Genomic DNA, 16,775 nt, shown 5'->3' on the forward strand with positions numbered 1-16,775 from the left:
ATCAAATATTTGAATGCTTGGTTCTCAATTTGAAAACTGTGTGAGATGGATTAGGAAGGGTGGCCTTGTTGGAGGGAGTTTGTCACTGGGGGGTTGGCTTTGAGGGTTCACAGACCACTATGTGCCATTCTCAGTTAGCTCTCTCTGCCTAGTTTTTGTGGATCAGATATAAGCTCTCAGCTACTACACCAGTGCTGTGCCTGCCTGCCTGGCACCATGCTCCTGCTACCATTTTCAGGGACTAAACCTCTGGAACTGTGTGCACCAAATTAAACACTGTTTTTCAGGGTGTTTTGCCAAAGCAATAGAAAACTAAGACAATCTTCATTTAAAACAGTGTTTGGTGTACTTATTTTTCTCACAGAATATTAATATTCAGTTATGAGTTAGGATCTTGGATCCCACTGTTGATAGATATATTCAATTTTCTAAAATAACAACTTCAAATTCTGAAGGGATCTAAACCTTGACATTTTAACTGATATATAATAATGAGTTTAGTAATTATGAGACACTGTTCTCATTAATTTAATATGCATTTTGTTCATTTATAGCTCTTCAACAAACAAATATAGAAAATGATCCATCTTTGAGACAGTGACACAATCTAAAAAATGATATCATACAATAACTAGAATGTGGATGATCTGTGATTCATAACCTCAAGCTTTGTGTTTATTATTCACATTATTATGCTTGATGTATTAACAAATAATAAACATACCAAACTTCACTGAACTATCTTCAGCATTCTCCCCTTCTCTTTTTTGCATTGGAATATTTTCCTAAGTTTCTATAATGCCAAGGAATTCTGCTCTAGAGCCACACAGTCACTGCCCTGTTGCTGTCCTCCCGCGCCAGCACAGTACCAGTCTCTTTGATTGTGTTAATTTTCCTGTTGTCCAGGAAAATTAAATGCTCTTCATGTACAAGACTTCTTTTCCCCACCATAGGTATTTTGGAGGTCTGTTCTCTAGACCAGGCTGTATTTGTCTGTTTCTTTTGTTTAATACGGTAAGACAGCCATCTCAAGAAGAAATGCAAGTTGGGCAGTGGTGGCAAACGCTTTTAATCCAGTACTTGGGAGGCAGAAACATGGTTCTCTGTGAATTCGAAGTCAGCCTTGTCCACAGAGCAAGATCCAGGACAGCCACCAAAATTACATAGAGAAACCCTGTCTCAAAAAACAACAAGAAGAAAGAAAGAAAGAAAGAAAGAAAGAAAGAAAGAAAGAAAGAAAGAAAGAAAGAAAGGAAGAAAAAGAGTGCTACATCCTCAAATCCGGGTTGGAATTATTAGGAACTTGAAAAGTGTAACAAAAGGCTCAAGAAATGATAACAAAGAAAAATTGCACTGGACAGCACCTAGACAGTTCTTTCCACAATAACTGCTTTAAAAAGTTCCTTGGTGAGGAGTGAAAAAGGAAGGGAGAAATACTGTAATTATATTATAATCTCAAAACCAAGAAGTAGAACTAAAAATTCTTTCTCCGAGTACTGTATGTAACAAGTACCTGCCTGGCTTCTTTCTGCTCCCTTTATTTTTAACATCTCTCTATTTGCAGTCTTACACCTGTATTTCCCAGTCCTCATGGATCCATTTATGCCTTATTCTTTCATTTTGTATTGTGGATCTTTCATCTCCTTCTCCAAGCAAATCTCAGTCATTTTTTATGTCTAAAATTCACCCCTTCTTTCAAATAAACATTTCTTTAGGCATTTGAAATCAGCATTGAGGGGGAGATACTCAAATGTCTTTGCTTTAGATGTGCATAACTGTCTGGAAATATTTCCTGTGAATTTCAGTTTTCAAAAAGATCCGAAATGATATATGCTAGTTGTCAGCTGAAAGACTCCCACTACTTCCTGCTGATTTTTTTACAGATATGTGTGCTTATTATTTGTTCAGATCTGTATTGTTCAGAGAAAGTATTACCTGCTTGTTTTGTATATAGTCATGTTAATTCTGTTGTAATAATTTTCTGCTTAAGGATAAAGAGTAGGAATGGGAATGAGGATAAGGACCACACTTTCAGTAGAGAGATCTGGCCATCCTGACTATCCTGATTCATGGCCAATAACTATCATTACCCATTTGTTACATCTGCCACTCATTTCCCCAAACAAAAACTTAGCATACACTTGGACAAAGAGTGCCAAAATTACCTCCCAAATAAGTGGACGTGCATGTGTTAGGTTTGGTTCTAATCCTTTCCTGTTTTGTTCACAATTTCTATTGATCATGTTTTCTAACCATTTCAAGGTTCAAAACAGGTCGTAGTAAAAAAAAGTCTTTGACTGGCATTCTCCAAACTGTAGATCAGCAGGATAGGCTTGCTAACTAACATCATTCTGTTTCTCAATATGATGCTTATATTGATGGAATTCTGCTAAAATCTATATCTCCAGTTGTCTTGCATAATGGTGGCCTAAAAGCAATGTACCAAAGGCATCCATTTGACTGTCTCTGGAAAAGTATGTTCCCTGGAAAGGGGATGGGGGCAATTAAAGGTATAGCAAGATCTGATTTGAGGAATCAATTACAATACATTTACCTCTAAAACCCAAATAACCCATGTTTCATAGCTCTCAACTTGAGATTTAAAGCCAGACAAGAGTTTATATAGAGAAAAGGCTTGGAAGATGATAAGATAATAAAGTCAGCTCACACACATGCAGAGAATACAGTTTTGAAGGACAGAGACTACATGTTATCATTTTTTCCCCTAAATCATCTACTTTATAATGGCTATGTACCTGGTGTGTCTATAATAGATTTCCAGTTATTTCTGGGAGTATGATTTTGTCATAGTAATTAAAGAATTTCTTTTCATTCAGGACCAACTGCTAACATATAGATCCTGGAGGTTCAAATCTTTTTGTTCAAAAAAGTAAGTACAAAGAGCTCTAAAAGCTTTTTTTTTTCTCTTGTAGTTTCTCTTTCATCTTGCCATGGTTACTCATCATTCAATGTCTTTCTAAGTAAAAAATTAATTTGTATTGCAAGCAGGGTTTTTTATTATTCTTTATACTGTGCAATACCATTTGAAAATGCAAACTTGATTCAAAGGGGGAGTCAGGAACAAATCCTTAATACTTTCTAATTCATAGATACCTGTGGATTTGGTTCTTAATGGGAGAATAAAAAAGAAACACAAAACTGTTTTCAGCATTCTCTCTTCACTTGACAGGCACAAGTTCTCCTAACAATATTGGAACCTTAATAATGAGTAAGAAAAGAATGAGAAAATGAATCTCAGTATTGTCCTCTAGTTCCCATTCCTGCTAGAATATCACTTTTGCATAAACACTTGGCTGATAACAAAAAAGTAATGTTTTTTAAAAAAGCATGAAAAAATACTTTACTGTGCATGTTTCTTACAATGTCATTATCATCTTTCTACCTTTAAAAGGCATTTTATGTGTAATAGAAAGGTGACTAAGAAGGTAAGGGTGCTTGCTTTTCCTTTAGAGAACAGCTTTTGGTTCTGAGTATCCTTTTATCAGGTGGCTTACAAACCACCGGCTATTCCATCTCTGCCTATAAGTCAATGCCTTCTTCTGGTCTTCTTGGTTACATATATGTGTGTGTAGCATGAAAACGCACACACACGCACACACACACATGTAAACATTTAAAAAAAACTGGAAAGGAAGAGTATGTTTTGGTTTCAAAGAAAGCCTGGTGTTCTGGGATTTATAGCAGTGTCAGTTAACATGTCATACAGTAACACAGTTGCCTTGGCTTAGTTCTCAATCCCCTTAAATGCCATCTAGCCTAGTTTTATTTGATCTCTGGGGGACATCAACACCACTACATGGAAATATAGTGGAACAGCACCAGTGCACTATGCATGTCTTCTTCACTTATCACTTCAGACTGTGTTCCATCAGACCCCAGACATAAAACACAAATTGAGATGAGATTATGGACAATTTGCAGATGATAACCATGAGGCATTAAAACATGAGTCTAGTCAGAAGCTACATTCCCTAAAGTTTCACTTACATGACTAATTAACCATGAGCTGAACTAGGATAACAACAATAAGCATGCTGTGAAAAGCAAGTAGATGTAGGAAGCTAGTCCATGTGACCTCAACTCTACCCACAGAACAACAGGCAAATACGGAATTCTGAGAGCCAAAGAAAAGTCTTCCCTAGGGAGGAGCACACCAATTGGTTATCCAATGCCAATCCATGGTCAGCACTGAAAATATACATACAAATACTCTATACAGACTGAGCAGGTTGTAGTTATGTATTGAGAAATATATGTGTATATGCATATACACGCATGTATATAACAATAATAAAAACAGAGGCCATGAATTTGAAAGAGAGCAGGAAGGGGTGTGTGGAAAGTTTGGAGGAAGGAAAGAGAAAGAGAAACAATGTAATTGTATTATAATTACATAAAGTAAAAGAAATGGTTTTTTTAAAGGGAGTGTAGCCCTTCTGAATGTGATGTTCACTTTGCGCACCCATAAACTTTCTCCTGTCTGTACTTTGCTCTCATTTAATTGGACTATTATAATTCAAAAATGGACAGGAAGAAAGAGAACAAAAGCAACTTGACTCTGTAGATGTAGATCTCATCTCAAGATTTTTTTAATAATATGGGCATATGAGTCTACCCTGAAACATAATCTCATACTCAGCCAAATCTTATTCTGGTAAAAAAAAATTGTTTCATCACAAAAACGGATAAATCAAGAGCAAGAGGTGCTTAGGAAACACATGCTGCACAAGCAGATGTCTAATTGGAAGATTACTGACATCATTGCAGAAAGGTATCAGGCGGTTCCTAAATCATAAATTCAAATTCTGATGATGTGTGAGTAGTTTTATTTCCCCTCTGCTCTGTTACAGTACTAGTTAGTTAAAAATAATAATCACTCATCATATATCCAAAATCACAAATTCCTTCTATTCTAGACCTGGATGATATGGCTAATGTTCTAACTCAAGGGATTTACCCATCATTTAAGGAGAGATAACAGGGAGGACATTGTACCTGTGTATGTCTAGACAGATTGCACCTGCTTGCTTTGGGTGCTGTTCAGTCATGTTTTTGAAGATGGATAGTCATCTACAAGTGGATTTGTACTTTTCACACATCATTAGCTTACATTCTTCCTGCCTGTCAAGTAGGGCAAAATTTATGATTCAGGATTGTCTGCCTCACTGCTTCTCACCTGAGAGTTATATATTTATTTCCACCTTTTGACTTTGACCATTGACTTTTACTCAGAAAAGTGTACATGGCCATGTTTATTTAGTGATTTTTATATGGACAATCTTTTGGAATGTAAAGTTGAAATACTACATTCAAATGCCATGTAATATGATCAGTCCAATAAAATTCAGAGATTCTATTCCTCAGAGATATAGTGGTGCATTTTGGGGAATTTATTTTGCCTATGAAATCAAAACTAGTGAAATGCAGGTGTCTAGATGGAAAATGAGTCACGTCTTAAATTTCAAACATTCAGGCAATTTCTGCATATTTCACTCCAGGGAAAGCAGGTTACCTTATCTTACTGAAAATGAAAAACTCTTCTAAATAACTCAACTTGTTCAATTTTTAAAGTAAAACTCAAGAAAGGGGAATTTGTATCAAATTTTCTATATGAAATATTTATTAAATGTAGTAAAGTTCTTTATTGTTTTTGGCATTGGTTGAGTAGTCAGGGGAAACTGAACCTGTTTATTCTTAAACACATCTTTAGCTGTAATGTAATTGGTCATTATGCTGCTGCACTCTTAGGGCCTTAGTGGAAGTGTCTATAAGATTTCTATAACAAATCCCTTCTTGGTAGTGAGCATTGGAAAAGTATTGTTGAACACTGAGCATTAAAGAAGTTTGGGAATATTTAAGCTGTAGATAACACAACACTAGGTGTGAATTAATGATAAATAAATAGTGCTTGCTAATTGTCAGCGCAATGAAGGTGTGGGAAAATAGAGAACATATGTTTGTTGTCTAGATCCAGCCTGTAATGAAATGCACCTATACTAAGCAAAACAGCACTGTCATAGTCTTTATGCCCAGAACATGGCTATCCTCAAAGATTATGTGCAGTATGTTCACAAATAACCCAGGTTAGTTACTTTTCTAGTTCCTGTGATTAAATACCTGACAATTTAAAGGAGGAAGGGCACATGTAAGCTAACAGTTTGAGAGAACATATATCATCCATACGAATGGGAAGGCATGATGCCAGCAGTATCAGAGCAGCTATCAGGAACAGCAAATGACTATTCATATGTAGTCTGTTTATAGTCAGGAACATGGAAAGACGGGGATTATAGACTCTAAAGTTCTCTCCTAAGTATGAAGTAGACACTTTCTTAGGTGTTGAGTAATGTTTTGTGGGTTGTAGTATAACAGCTCTATATGCATTCTCCATTATATTGCAAGTACATAGTTGCTGCCTGTCCTTTTCCTTATATACAAATTTTATATCAAAGGGAAAACTATAATTAAATATCAAATTCAGTTATGTAAAGGTGTCTTAGCTGAAGTAGTGATGCCAACTGTTTTCTGAAATGTCTTTGAAATTTATCAATAATAAAATGGATTGATGGAAAGATGAAAATATGGATAGATGGATATAGTAAGCAAATTATCAGGGGTAGAATTTAGGTGGTAAATAGACTAGAGTTTACTATTAAAATTTTTTCATATATGTTAATTTTTATATTTTTCATAATATTTGCAATGATAGATGACAAATTGATTGACTGATAGGTAGATAGAAGACAGATAGTATCTCTCTCTCTCTTTCCCTAATTATCTAACAGATAAACTAAAGGTATCTTACTTAAATGGCATGTGGTCATGGTTTAATGACATCATCACATTTTAACATGAGCTATAAGAATATGACACAGTGATGGATCTAAGCCAATTGTCTTCCATTCCAGAATATGAATGATGTTATTCCACCAATGCCCACTACACTGCATTTCAATTCTAAATATACATGATACCCTCTATTCAAGGCAAATGTCATCTATGTGTATCAAATACTCCATATTTCCAACCAGAAGGTAGAAGGATGATAAACCTGCTTATCTCCATTTGTAAGCCAAGGTGTCCAAAAGTCTATAGGACAAGATTGTGCAATACACCAGATGAGTCCTGCCAGCTTTTGGCTCTCCCTTTTTGCCTTTATACTCAGAGTTAGGTAGTCCCTATACAGTAGTAAAGAATTTTTTTTCCGTTTTCCCCCCCTTGGTTTAATACCTTCACAAGTTATTAGTCAACTATTCTTCATGTTTGCCCATTTCTCTTTAAGTCTTTGTTCTATGTAGTTTGAGGCCTAAAATGGAAATTCAGACATTTTCAACTCCCTAGTGATTCTTTCCTAGCTTTTGTTAGTTCATAGGAATAAGTTCTGCTATGCAACAAATCATACCTTGCTACCTGGGCCACACAGAGCTCAGGATAAATGTATCATTTGTTTCCTTAGGATGTACTTTTGGTAGCACAAACTCTGAAATATATGCCTCAATACATTTCCTGCATCTGAAAACCAGAACTACCGTTTGCTGGTTTACAGCAATATTTTAGAGACCTCATGATACATTTGACCCACAACTGAAAGCCTGAACTTGATTAAGAATAGAGTACTTACTGACAATATGCTTTTTCTTAGAGAAAAGCTTTGAGAAGAGAAGTGTGTGGGTGGGGGCTAGCTTCCCCTACATGTAAAATCAGTGTTATATTTGAATAGGTTCCTAATGTTATGGCCAGAGCAACATAATAAATCTCTAACAAATTTTTCTGGACCACGTGTGTGTGTGAGCACTTTAGATCCTGCTCTAGCAGTCTTGCAGTGGACAGTAAACTAGATTATTATATCTTACCAAACTGAAAATCTTTTGGTTTTGGTTTTGATTTTTGAGACAGTGTTTCTCAGTGTACCCCTGGCTGTCCTGGAACTCACTCTGTAGACCAGGCTGGCATTGAGCTCACTTAGATCCACCTACCTCTGCCTCCTGAGTGCTAGGATTAAAAGAGTGTTGTAGCTGAAGTTTTCTCCAGTCCTGTCCAGCCCGACAGACTCCACAGCTGCTTATAAAATAATCACTCAGAAACTCATATTAATTAAAACTGCTTGGTTGTTAGCTCAGGCCTACCACTGACTAGCTTTTACATTTAAAATCAGCCCATTTCTTTTAATGTATATGTTGCCACATGTTCCATGGCTTTATCTGTGTGCCATTACATGCTGCTCCCTGGACAGCAAGCTGGCATCTCTTGACTCAGCCTTCCTCTTCCCAGAATTCTCCTTGTCAGCTTACCCCACCTATACTTCCTGCCTGGCTACTGGCCAATCAGTGTTTTATTAAACCAGTGTACAAAAGCATTGTCCCACAGCATTTCTCCTTTTTCTGTTTAATTAAAAGGGAAGGTTTTTACTTTCTTTCTTTCTTTCTTTCTTTCTTTCTTTCTTTCTTTCTTTCTTTCTTTCTTTCTTTGTTTGTTTTTTGAGACAGGAATTCTCTGTGTAGCTTTGGAGCCTGTCCTGGAACTCACTCTGTAGCCCAGGCTGCCTGTCCTGGAACTCACTCTCTAGCCCAGGCTGGCCTCGAACTCACAGAGTTCTGCCTGCCTTTGCCTCCCGAGTGCTGGGATTAAAGTCATGCACCACCACCGCCTGGCAAGGTTTTAACTTTAACATAGTAAAATAACATATAACAAACAGTTATCAAGCAAGAATTAAAGTTACAATATATAGTCTATTTGTATTTGACAAAATTAAAGAAAATATTCTATCTATCCTATATTTGTGAGTTTAAAGTTTTATATCTAATTTATCTTTTATCATAACCAGTGAAAATTATAACTATCTAGTCTTCAACTACACTAAAGACCTCAGAAGGATACAATATTACCTAAATAAGTAGGAAGAGCATTGTAAGCAACTTCCAAAAATCTAGAATGATAGAGACAGCGGCCTGCCTGGACAGTCATCCAACGTTCCTCTGCAACATTGTGGGATACACCTTCAGCCCATAGGCCTAGTCTCTCAGTAACTTTTTCCTGTGTCCTGTAGAATGTATGGCAGTTTCTTCTGCTAAGCAGGAACCTGAAGGACCATCTCGCCTTGAAAAGTTCAGTGGACACTTTCCTATGTGTCCTGCATGTCCAGTTTATACAGCATTTTGTCAAGCAGTTCAGGTAAGAACAGTTTCTTGCCCAAATATCTATTTTTGCCAAGAAGAAGATAAACTCCACATGGAGTGTCCTCAATGCCCATTCTCTTATCTGAAGTAAATTGGTCCTGCAAGGAGCAGATGTGTCTCATTGTCCAGGAAAGTCTAAGTTTTAAAAACATTTTAAATGCCATATTCTGTAGGTCTTTGAAGTGTTTGAAAATTACTTACTTAACTGAATTATATCTATGTATATCTAGAAAACTTAACATGACTCTAAGTTTGACTATTATAGAAGACTAGTTATTAATCTGTATTTCTTAACTATCCATTACAATTTAAATGAGTTATATAAACATAATACCTTAAGAGTAGAAATATATACAGTATAACAAAATTAACTTTAAATTTGTATGAGTAAACTAAAATCCATAGCAATGTAAAACATTTCAAACAAGTTGTTGCTCTTTAAAAGTAGGTTCAATAATCTACCCTTTCATTTATCATATCTATATCCTATCTCCCTTTTTTCTTTAGAAAGATATTGACTATGACCAATAATAATTTGTAACCAACAACCTAAACATAGACAAACATCCATAATCCATTGTTTGGGAATGTGGGTGTAGTTTTGTAGGCTACTTCCTGCTAGATGAGGGGCACTGGCAATCTTATGGGGATGTTGAGAAAATTAAGAATTATGGCCAAGTCCTGCCTGGAGTAGTCTGTGGGACTGCCTTGTCTGTGCCAGTTGCCTTGAAGCTGATCTGGATATTAGAACATCTGGGGACCTCTCAGGGGATCTTCCTTGATCAAACCATATGAGTCTGGAAACAATCCACAGGTTCTCATCTTCTGTGGAAACAAAAGCAGAGCCTCCTTTCCAAAGCAGTATATCCTTAGATCCAAATTTTGAAGCCAAGATACCTTTAAAATATACATATTGGTTTAACTGACAAGTCTTTACAATCAAATGTCTTTCTGCAGATAAAAATCCCAAGGACAACATAATCCAGATTCTCTGTGTAATATCCATCTTTACATGGCTTATTTTTTATATTTCTTCTACTTTCTCTTAAAGGCTTTATTTTTTAAATCTTTCTATTTCTTTATATAACTACATATATTCCTTTCTCTCTCTCTTTTAAGCCTACACACATTTTTAACACATTGTAAACCATTTAGGGGTTTATTTAATCTGAATCTGACTTATTGTGAATCTACTGCTTTAAACTGCAGCATTACTAGGCCTAATATAGCAGCTTTGGCTGCTGGCTCTGCCTACCTCAGCTTTATAACATGGCAGAACTACGTTTACAGCCAGCTCTGGGTACCATGCTCACCGCCAACTCTGGGAAGCTGAGGGTCTATGCTTCCATCTAGGAGCGTATAGCCCAGAAACCTCTTTTTTTAACTTTTTATTTTATTTTATTTTATTTTTTGTAACAAAAGTTATATCGACCATACATCATGTTGCATGGCTTGCAGAAACCTCTGTGTAACTCAGCAGGAATCTGGCATGCCGCAGGTCAACCCCACATACCATGAACCAGAGTAGCTCAAGCCCGCATGTTGTGACATCTCACTGCTGGTATGAGACATGAAGAAGGAATCTGTTTTGGGCTCTATTTAGAATTGCTTACTATGCATTCACTGGTTTCAGGTGGAAACTTGGGCCATCAGGCAACATTTGTAGCTGAAGTTTTCTCAGGTCCTGTCCAGTCCCATGGACCCTGCAGCAGCTTATAAAATAATCAGTCAGAAGCTTATATTAATTAACACTGCTTGGCCATTAGCTCAGGCCTACCACTGACTAGCTCTTACATTTAAAAGCAGCCCATTTCTGTTAATGTATATGTTGCCATGTGTTCCATTACATGCTGCTCCTTGGATGGTGGGTTGGCTTCTCCTGACTCAGCCTTCTTTTTCCCAGAATTCTCCTTGTCCACTTAACCCTCCTATACTTCTTGCCTGGCTACTGGCCAATCAGTGTTTTATTAAACTAGTGTACAAAAGCATTATCCCACAACAGAATGTGCCAACACTACCTGGCTTGAGTAGTTTGTGTGTGTGTGTGTGTGTGTGTGTGTGTGTGTGTGTGTGTGTGTGTTTTGTTTTGTATTCTTCTTGTCACTTAGGCTCATTGGGAGTAGGTTTGGGAATAGTGATTCCTTGAAAGTGAAATGAAGACCATCCTAGTTAGTCTAAAATAATAATGTCAACCCAAGAAAAATTTCCCTCAAGCTTTAAGGTCTTTTATGAAACTGCCTTGGGTGTAGAACCTACTTGTGACCAATCTCACCTTCCCATTTTTGCTTTAGGGGTCAGAATACCTAGCCTACTCTTTCCCCACCATTTTATTTTGAAAACATGTAAATTACCTTCTTTCATAAGTTCACAGCTGGTAAGGTATTTTTACATTGAATTTTAGCCATATCTGATTTTGATGACATAGAGATAGGTACTTTAGACTTGAGAATTAGTTAAGGCTTTGATGCTGTGAGTTTATACATTGTGTGTGGGGAGGGAATGGATTTTGAGGTCTAGAGACAAAAATCCTATGAGATTAATATTTGTTTTCCCCCAAGAGTTCTTTTTTAAAGAATATTTAGAATTTTAATTAGACATTTAATATCCACCAACAAAAAGGCCTCTGAGTCATTAAGGCTATGGAAGAGATAAGCAACAACATCAATAACCTTAATAAAGTTAATATTCATCAATAACCTTAATAAAAATTCATGTAATACCACATCTAATAGTAGAATGTACATCATTTCGGGGCCTAGTATAATATTCACTATTATAGACCATATACTGTGTTATAAAACGTGTCTCAAAATTTAAATAGCCTGAAATTACACAAAGTAAACTTCTTGAATAAAATTAGAAATCTTAGAAATTCTTTAAAAGATACAAATATTTGGAAATTAAGCAGCATCTACCCAATTCTTCTTATTTATTATTTATGCATTTTTGTATTCAATCAAGATTTTAAAATATTTGGAAGAATATATCTAATTTGAATATGTTCATGCTTTCCCCTCATTATTTCCTAAAACAGCACAGATAACAAATACTTAGTTATCACTGACATTGTATTAGATATTTTAAGTATACTAACTTAAGGTGATTTAAACTACATGGAAGGGTGAGATGTAGTTCAGTTGCTAGAATTCAGTATTTGATCCTCAGCACCCCACACACTGGGTGATGGCAAGGCACACCCCTATAGTCCTGGGAAGCTCCCATCCCGCAAATTCTTATTTTGGAACTCTAATCCTTAGAGAGATGGCATTTAGCAAAGAGGCCTTTTGAAGACATTTGAACTTGGGTGTTATATGACATGAAAGTATCAGAATCCTTTCTCTTGGTCATGTCAGCCCATCCTAAGAAGATAATCTGTGAACCAGGAAGTGACCTTGAACAGTGATCAAATTTTGGAACTGTGATCTTCAGCCTTCAGAACGAAGAAAAAAAAAAAAAAATATATATATATATATATATATATATATATATATATATATATATATATATATATATATATATATTAGTCTTCAGGTTTAAATACTAGTCTTTTCTAATTTGGTTAAAGTAGCCTAAAATGATCAAAACAGGTAAACAAAGACAATGACACTTCATTTAGCAAAACAATCACCTGAACAATTTATTAAAAATTCAAATTTCAGGGCTTGAAGCTCCATGGTCCAATAGGTCTGGAGATGAGCCCTCAAAAAATAAATATCTTAGTTTATTTTGAGGCAGGGGACTTTAATGACTCTCTTATAAGAACTGCAGTATGGATCTACTTCAGACCTCATAGTAACCCAAGAAATCATGCATACCTATGTTACTGGTAGAAGCAGAAAGAGGTAAGCTTCAATTGTGATGTTTTTATTAACTGGGAGAATGGGGAATTTTTCAACCCACCTTAGCATTATCTTTAGTAACTTTGTCAATGTAAAGATGCTGAAAGCTGCCTCGCATCTTTTCAAAGATGTTTCAAGGGGGAGGGACAAACCAGGTTTATTATGATGCTGATAAGTATGTAATATGGTGTTAAAGTTTTTTGGGCACACATATTTTTAAAGCTAGAAACACACGAGTATCCCATTTCTAAAGATCTATCAATTCAGAGTCTAACCTGATTAAGTTGTTGACGGTTCAGAAGTTGTTATTGGCAGAAGCATAGGAGAAAAAAAAGGAAGGAAGCTGTTGGTTATTTGGTATATGTTGGTATCTTAGACATTCTGATAGACACTCATCACCACAAGAAGTCAGCAAATATGCTCAAGTGCTCAAATCTAGTAAGCAGTAGTGTCTGTTTCATTCCACATCTGTTTGATTCCAGACTTCTACCAATAACAGAAAATATTTACTTTTGCAGACAACTTTGGGGATATTATCCCTTTGGTGAGATAGGAAGGCTGATGAACTAAAATAAGTGATGTAATATAGGGGAACAGAGAAACTCCCCAATCATAGTGAAGCTCTATAGACTGTTATATTATATTCACAGCAGTTGTTACACATTTCTTTAGTGATAACCCTATTTCCAACAACACTCAGAGGGAGGTTGCATAGCAATATACTCCACACCCCAATGTGGAACTTACCAGTTTTTCTATTTTTCATTCATATTATTTACAGCATTGTTCAGTTTCACTCAAAATTCATGAGGCTAAATCTGGAAACTTTCATGGAATGGGGTGTCACAGTAAAATGTTTTCTTTAAAGGCGTTTTTGAGCCATCTTGCAATGATTAGTCCTATGAGCTAGATAGGGTGTGAAATGAGTGGTAATTATGATTTATTTGATGCAAAATTAAAGCTTTATCATGTTTATGAACTTTCTTTTGAGTTGAAACATTTCATATTCCAGTTATCTTCAATAGTGATCTTGGGTTTTCCATATCAATTCTTTCATGGTTGAGTAATTACATTGGTTAAAAAACAATTCATGGCTACCTTTACTAATTTACTTATTATAATTCATCAATTCATTTAATGAGATACCATCTAAACATGATATGAAAATTGAGTTCCAAACTTTGTCTTTCCTTCCACATTTACATGTCTTACTTTTAGAATTGAGCACATGAATTGATGGAAGACAAACGTTTGGTTTCTTGCATGTGAGGCATCTGCTGAACTTGAACCTCTATTCATAAGATTCTGAAATAGGTATGGGTGGCCCTAGACTACTTGTCTTGAGTTTCCATTTTGCTTGAATATTGGAAACAATTAATCATTGTAAACAAGACAAATACACTACACATAGGAATCTAAGATGTACTGACTGTAGTTATAGAGGTTTGAATGCTAACAAAGGGCTAGACACCCTGATGCTTAAGCCTGATTTGCTTATTTTGAACATGTAATTTTTGACATTGTGACAAATATTCTCTCTACCTCATCTTACTTTATACTCAATGAGCAATGAGTTGCTGTTCATATGTCTCTTTTGCAAATGAGAAAACTGAGGTTTATAAAGCAAAGAAACTTTTAAACAGTTGGATAGTGAATGGTAAAATCGGATCTCAAGCTCAGATCTGAGGCTGATGAAATCTTTGCCCTTCCCTAAAAAAAAAATTGTAACAAGTATTAATCTGATCAGCCTTTCTGTTAGGTGTTAATAAGCTTCATTCAGTAGCAAAGTTTAGAAATCAGTGATTCAAGTAAGAATGAATGATTAACTATATGGTAAGAAGTTTTGTTTCTGGAAAGCTCCTGTGAAACTGAACTTTTAATTTCTAGATTCTCATCTGATCCATTTCTTCATTTAAGGTTTAGTAGACTTCCTGTTTGTGTCTGTGTCTGTGTGTGTATGTCTGTGTGTTTATGTGTGTGTGTGTGTGTGTGTGTGTGTGTGTGTGTGTGTGTGTGTGTGTGTGTGGTGCAGAAAAATGATACATTTCTATACTGCCATTAGGCGTAAACCATGTTCTCATTCTTTTGTGTGTGGATGTGTGTGTTGCATGTTTTCATATGTGCAAGTAAGAGGATACACTCCACTAGTGGTCCTCAGTTTTTACCTTGTGTGAGATGGGACTTTTTTGTTTGCTGCTCTTCACAGCATGCTAGCTAGCTCTCAAGCTTCTGGGAATTTTCCTATCTCTTCCTCCCAACTCACCATAGAAACATTGGGGTCATGGATGTCCCCTACCACATCTGGCTTTATGAGGCTTGGGGGGATTTGAACTTAAGTACTCACGCTTGTATGGCAAACCCTTTGCTTACCAAGGCGTCATCTCTTCAGTCCCTCAATTACATTTCTATAAGAGGTAAAATAGATAATGGTACTCCACAGAGTCATCTACTTTTCAGAAACTGTCATGTGTTTTGGATTCTGGTCCACAGTCAGTGTATTATCTATGCAAATTGAATTCTGGGGTAGTCTCCCACTGAGAGACTTCAGGATTAGAATAAATTTACTCTTAGCAGTAAAATTTAGTGTTTTTGAATTTTTTTCCTGAACTAATTCTTTTTCCCTTATCATTTTGAATCTCATTGCAAATCCTTGAAAGTCAAAGGCAAGTAGTTAGCTCCCTTTGCAGGGCCATACACTGTAATTTTGCAAATTATACAGATGAAATCAAGGTGGGCAAATTCTCAATTGTCTCCTAAATGTGTTTTGTTTTTCTTAGTTATCTCTGGGCAAGAAAACAACCCCCTGCACTGTTGAGGATTCCATCAGTTATTAGGAGTTTTTCAGGTGGCTGAGAATTCAGAACCACCCTAGGGAGGTTCATGATTATGCATGTTTTATACATTCAGTTAAGTAACAGGCAGCTGGAGGAGGGGTAGATGCACTCACAGACAGTTCTTCCAGTTCCAAGTCCTATCTTCCTCCTAATTCATTCCTCCCTCCCATCCTTTCTGCATAGCAGAGAAGATAGTGTGTTTTGTGACAAAAGATGTAAGTGATGAATAAGTTGCTGCCAGGCCTGAAGTTGGTAAAGTGTCCCATAGACTTTGAGTGACCTCTGAACTCTCCCCCTACTCTTTGACAATCGTCCTTTTCTTAACAGCTCAGAAGTTCAATACTAGACATAGTTATAGAAAGGCCCTTCGATTGGCACCTGCTGGCCATGCTTGCCTTCTCTTATGCTTAGTCTCATTTATTTAAGACTTTAGTTTCTGATACCATCATACTCAGTTGTTAAAACTGAAAAATAACATGATTTGTCAGCAAAATCAATGCAACTGATGATGTAATCACCACTCTTTTTGAGATATATATCAATCTTTATTAAAAAATAACTGTGGGTAGAGATTGATGTATAGACTTTGAGCCTAGCTAATTTTTGCTGTGGGATGTTTGCTTTATTTTCAATGCATAAATCAATGTGTCTTTTCTCCTTCCCCCTTCTGTTCTTTTACTTTTCCCCCTTTTTTCTTTCCCTCTGTCTCTCCTCCCCTCCCCTCTCACTTCCTCCTTCTGTTCTTTCCTACCTTCCTTTCTGTAGTTGAAGTTTTCCTGTTTCCCACCTGGTCTGTGGTCAGGACAAATCTCTCTCACCCACCAGTCCTTCAGCTTCTTGGACCCAAGTAAACACACAGAGACTTGTATTACTTATAAACTGTATGGCCATGGCAAGCTTCTTGC

General features: G+C 36.3%; 1 long non-coding RNA gene across 1 annotated transcript in view; it reads left to right on the forward strand.

Moving 5' to 3' along the window:
- Positions 1–2,835: 2,835 nt before the first annotated feature.
- LOC131906040 (uncharacterized) overlaps positions 2,836–16,775 on the forward strand; it is a 71,267-nt gene continuing 57,327 nt past the window's right edge. The window contains exon 1 of the long non-coding RNA XR_009378110.1: positions 2,836–2,890. This is a non-coding gene — a long non-coding RNA (uncharacterized LOC131906040). The remainder of the gene's footprint in view (positions 2,891–16,775) is intronic.

The sequence above is a fragment of the Peromyscus eremicus genome, chromosome 3, assembly GCF_949786415.1.
Source record: "Peromyscus eremicus chromosome 3, PerEre_H2_v1, whole genome shotgun sequence".
Taxonomy (NCBI): domain Eukaryota; kingdom Metazoa; phylum Chordata; class Mammalia; order Rodentia; family Cricetidae; genus Peromyscus; species Peromyscus eremicus.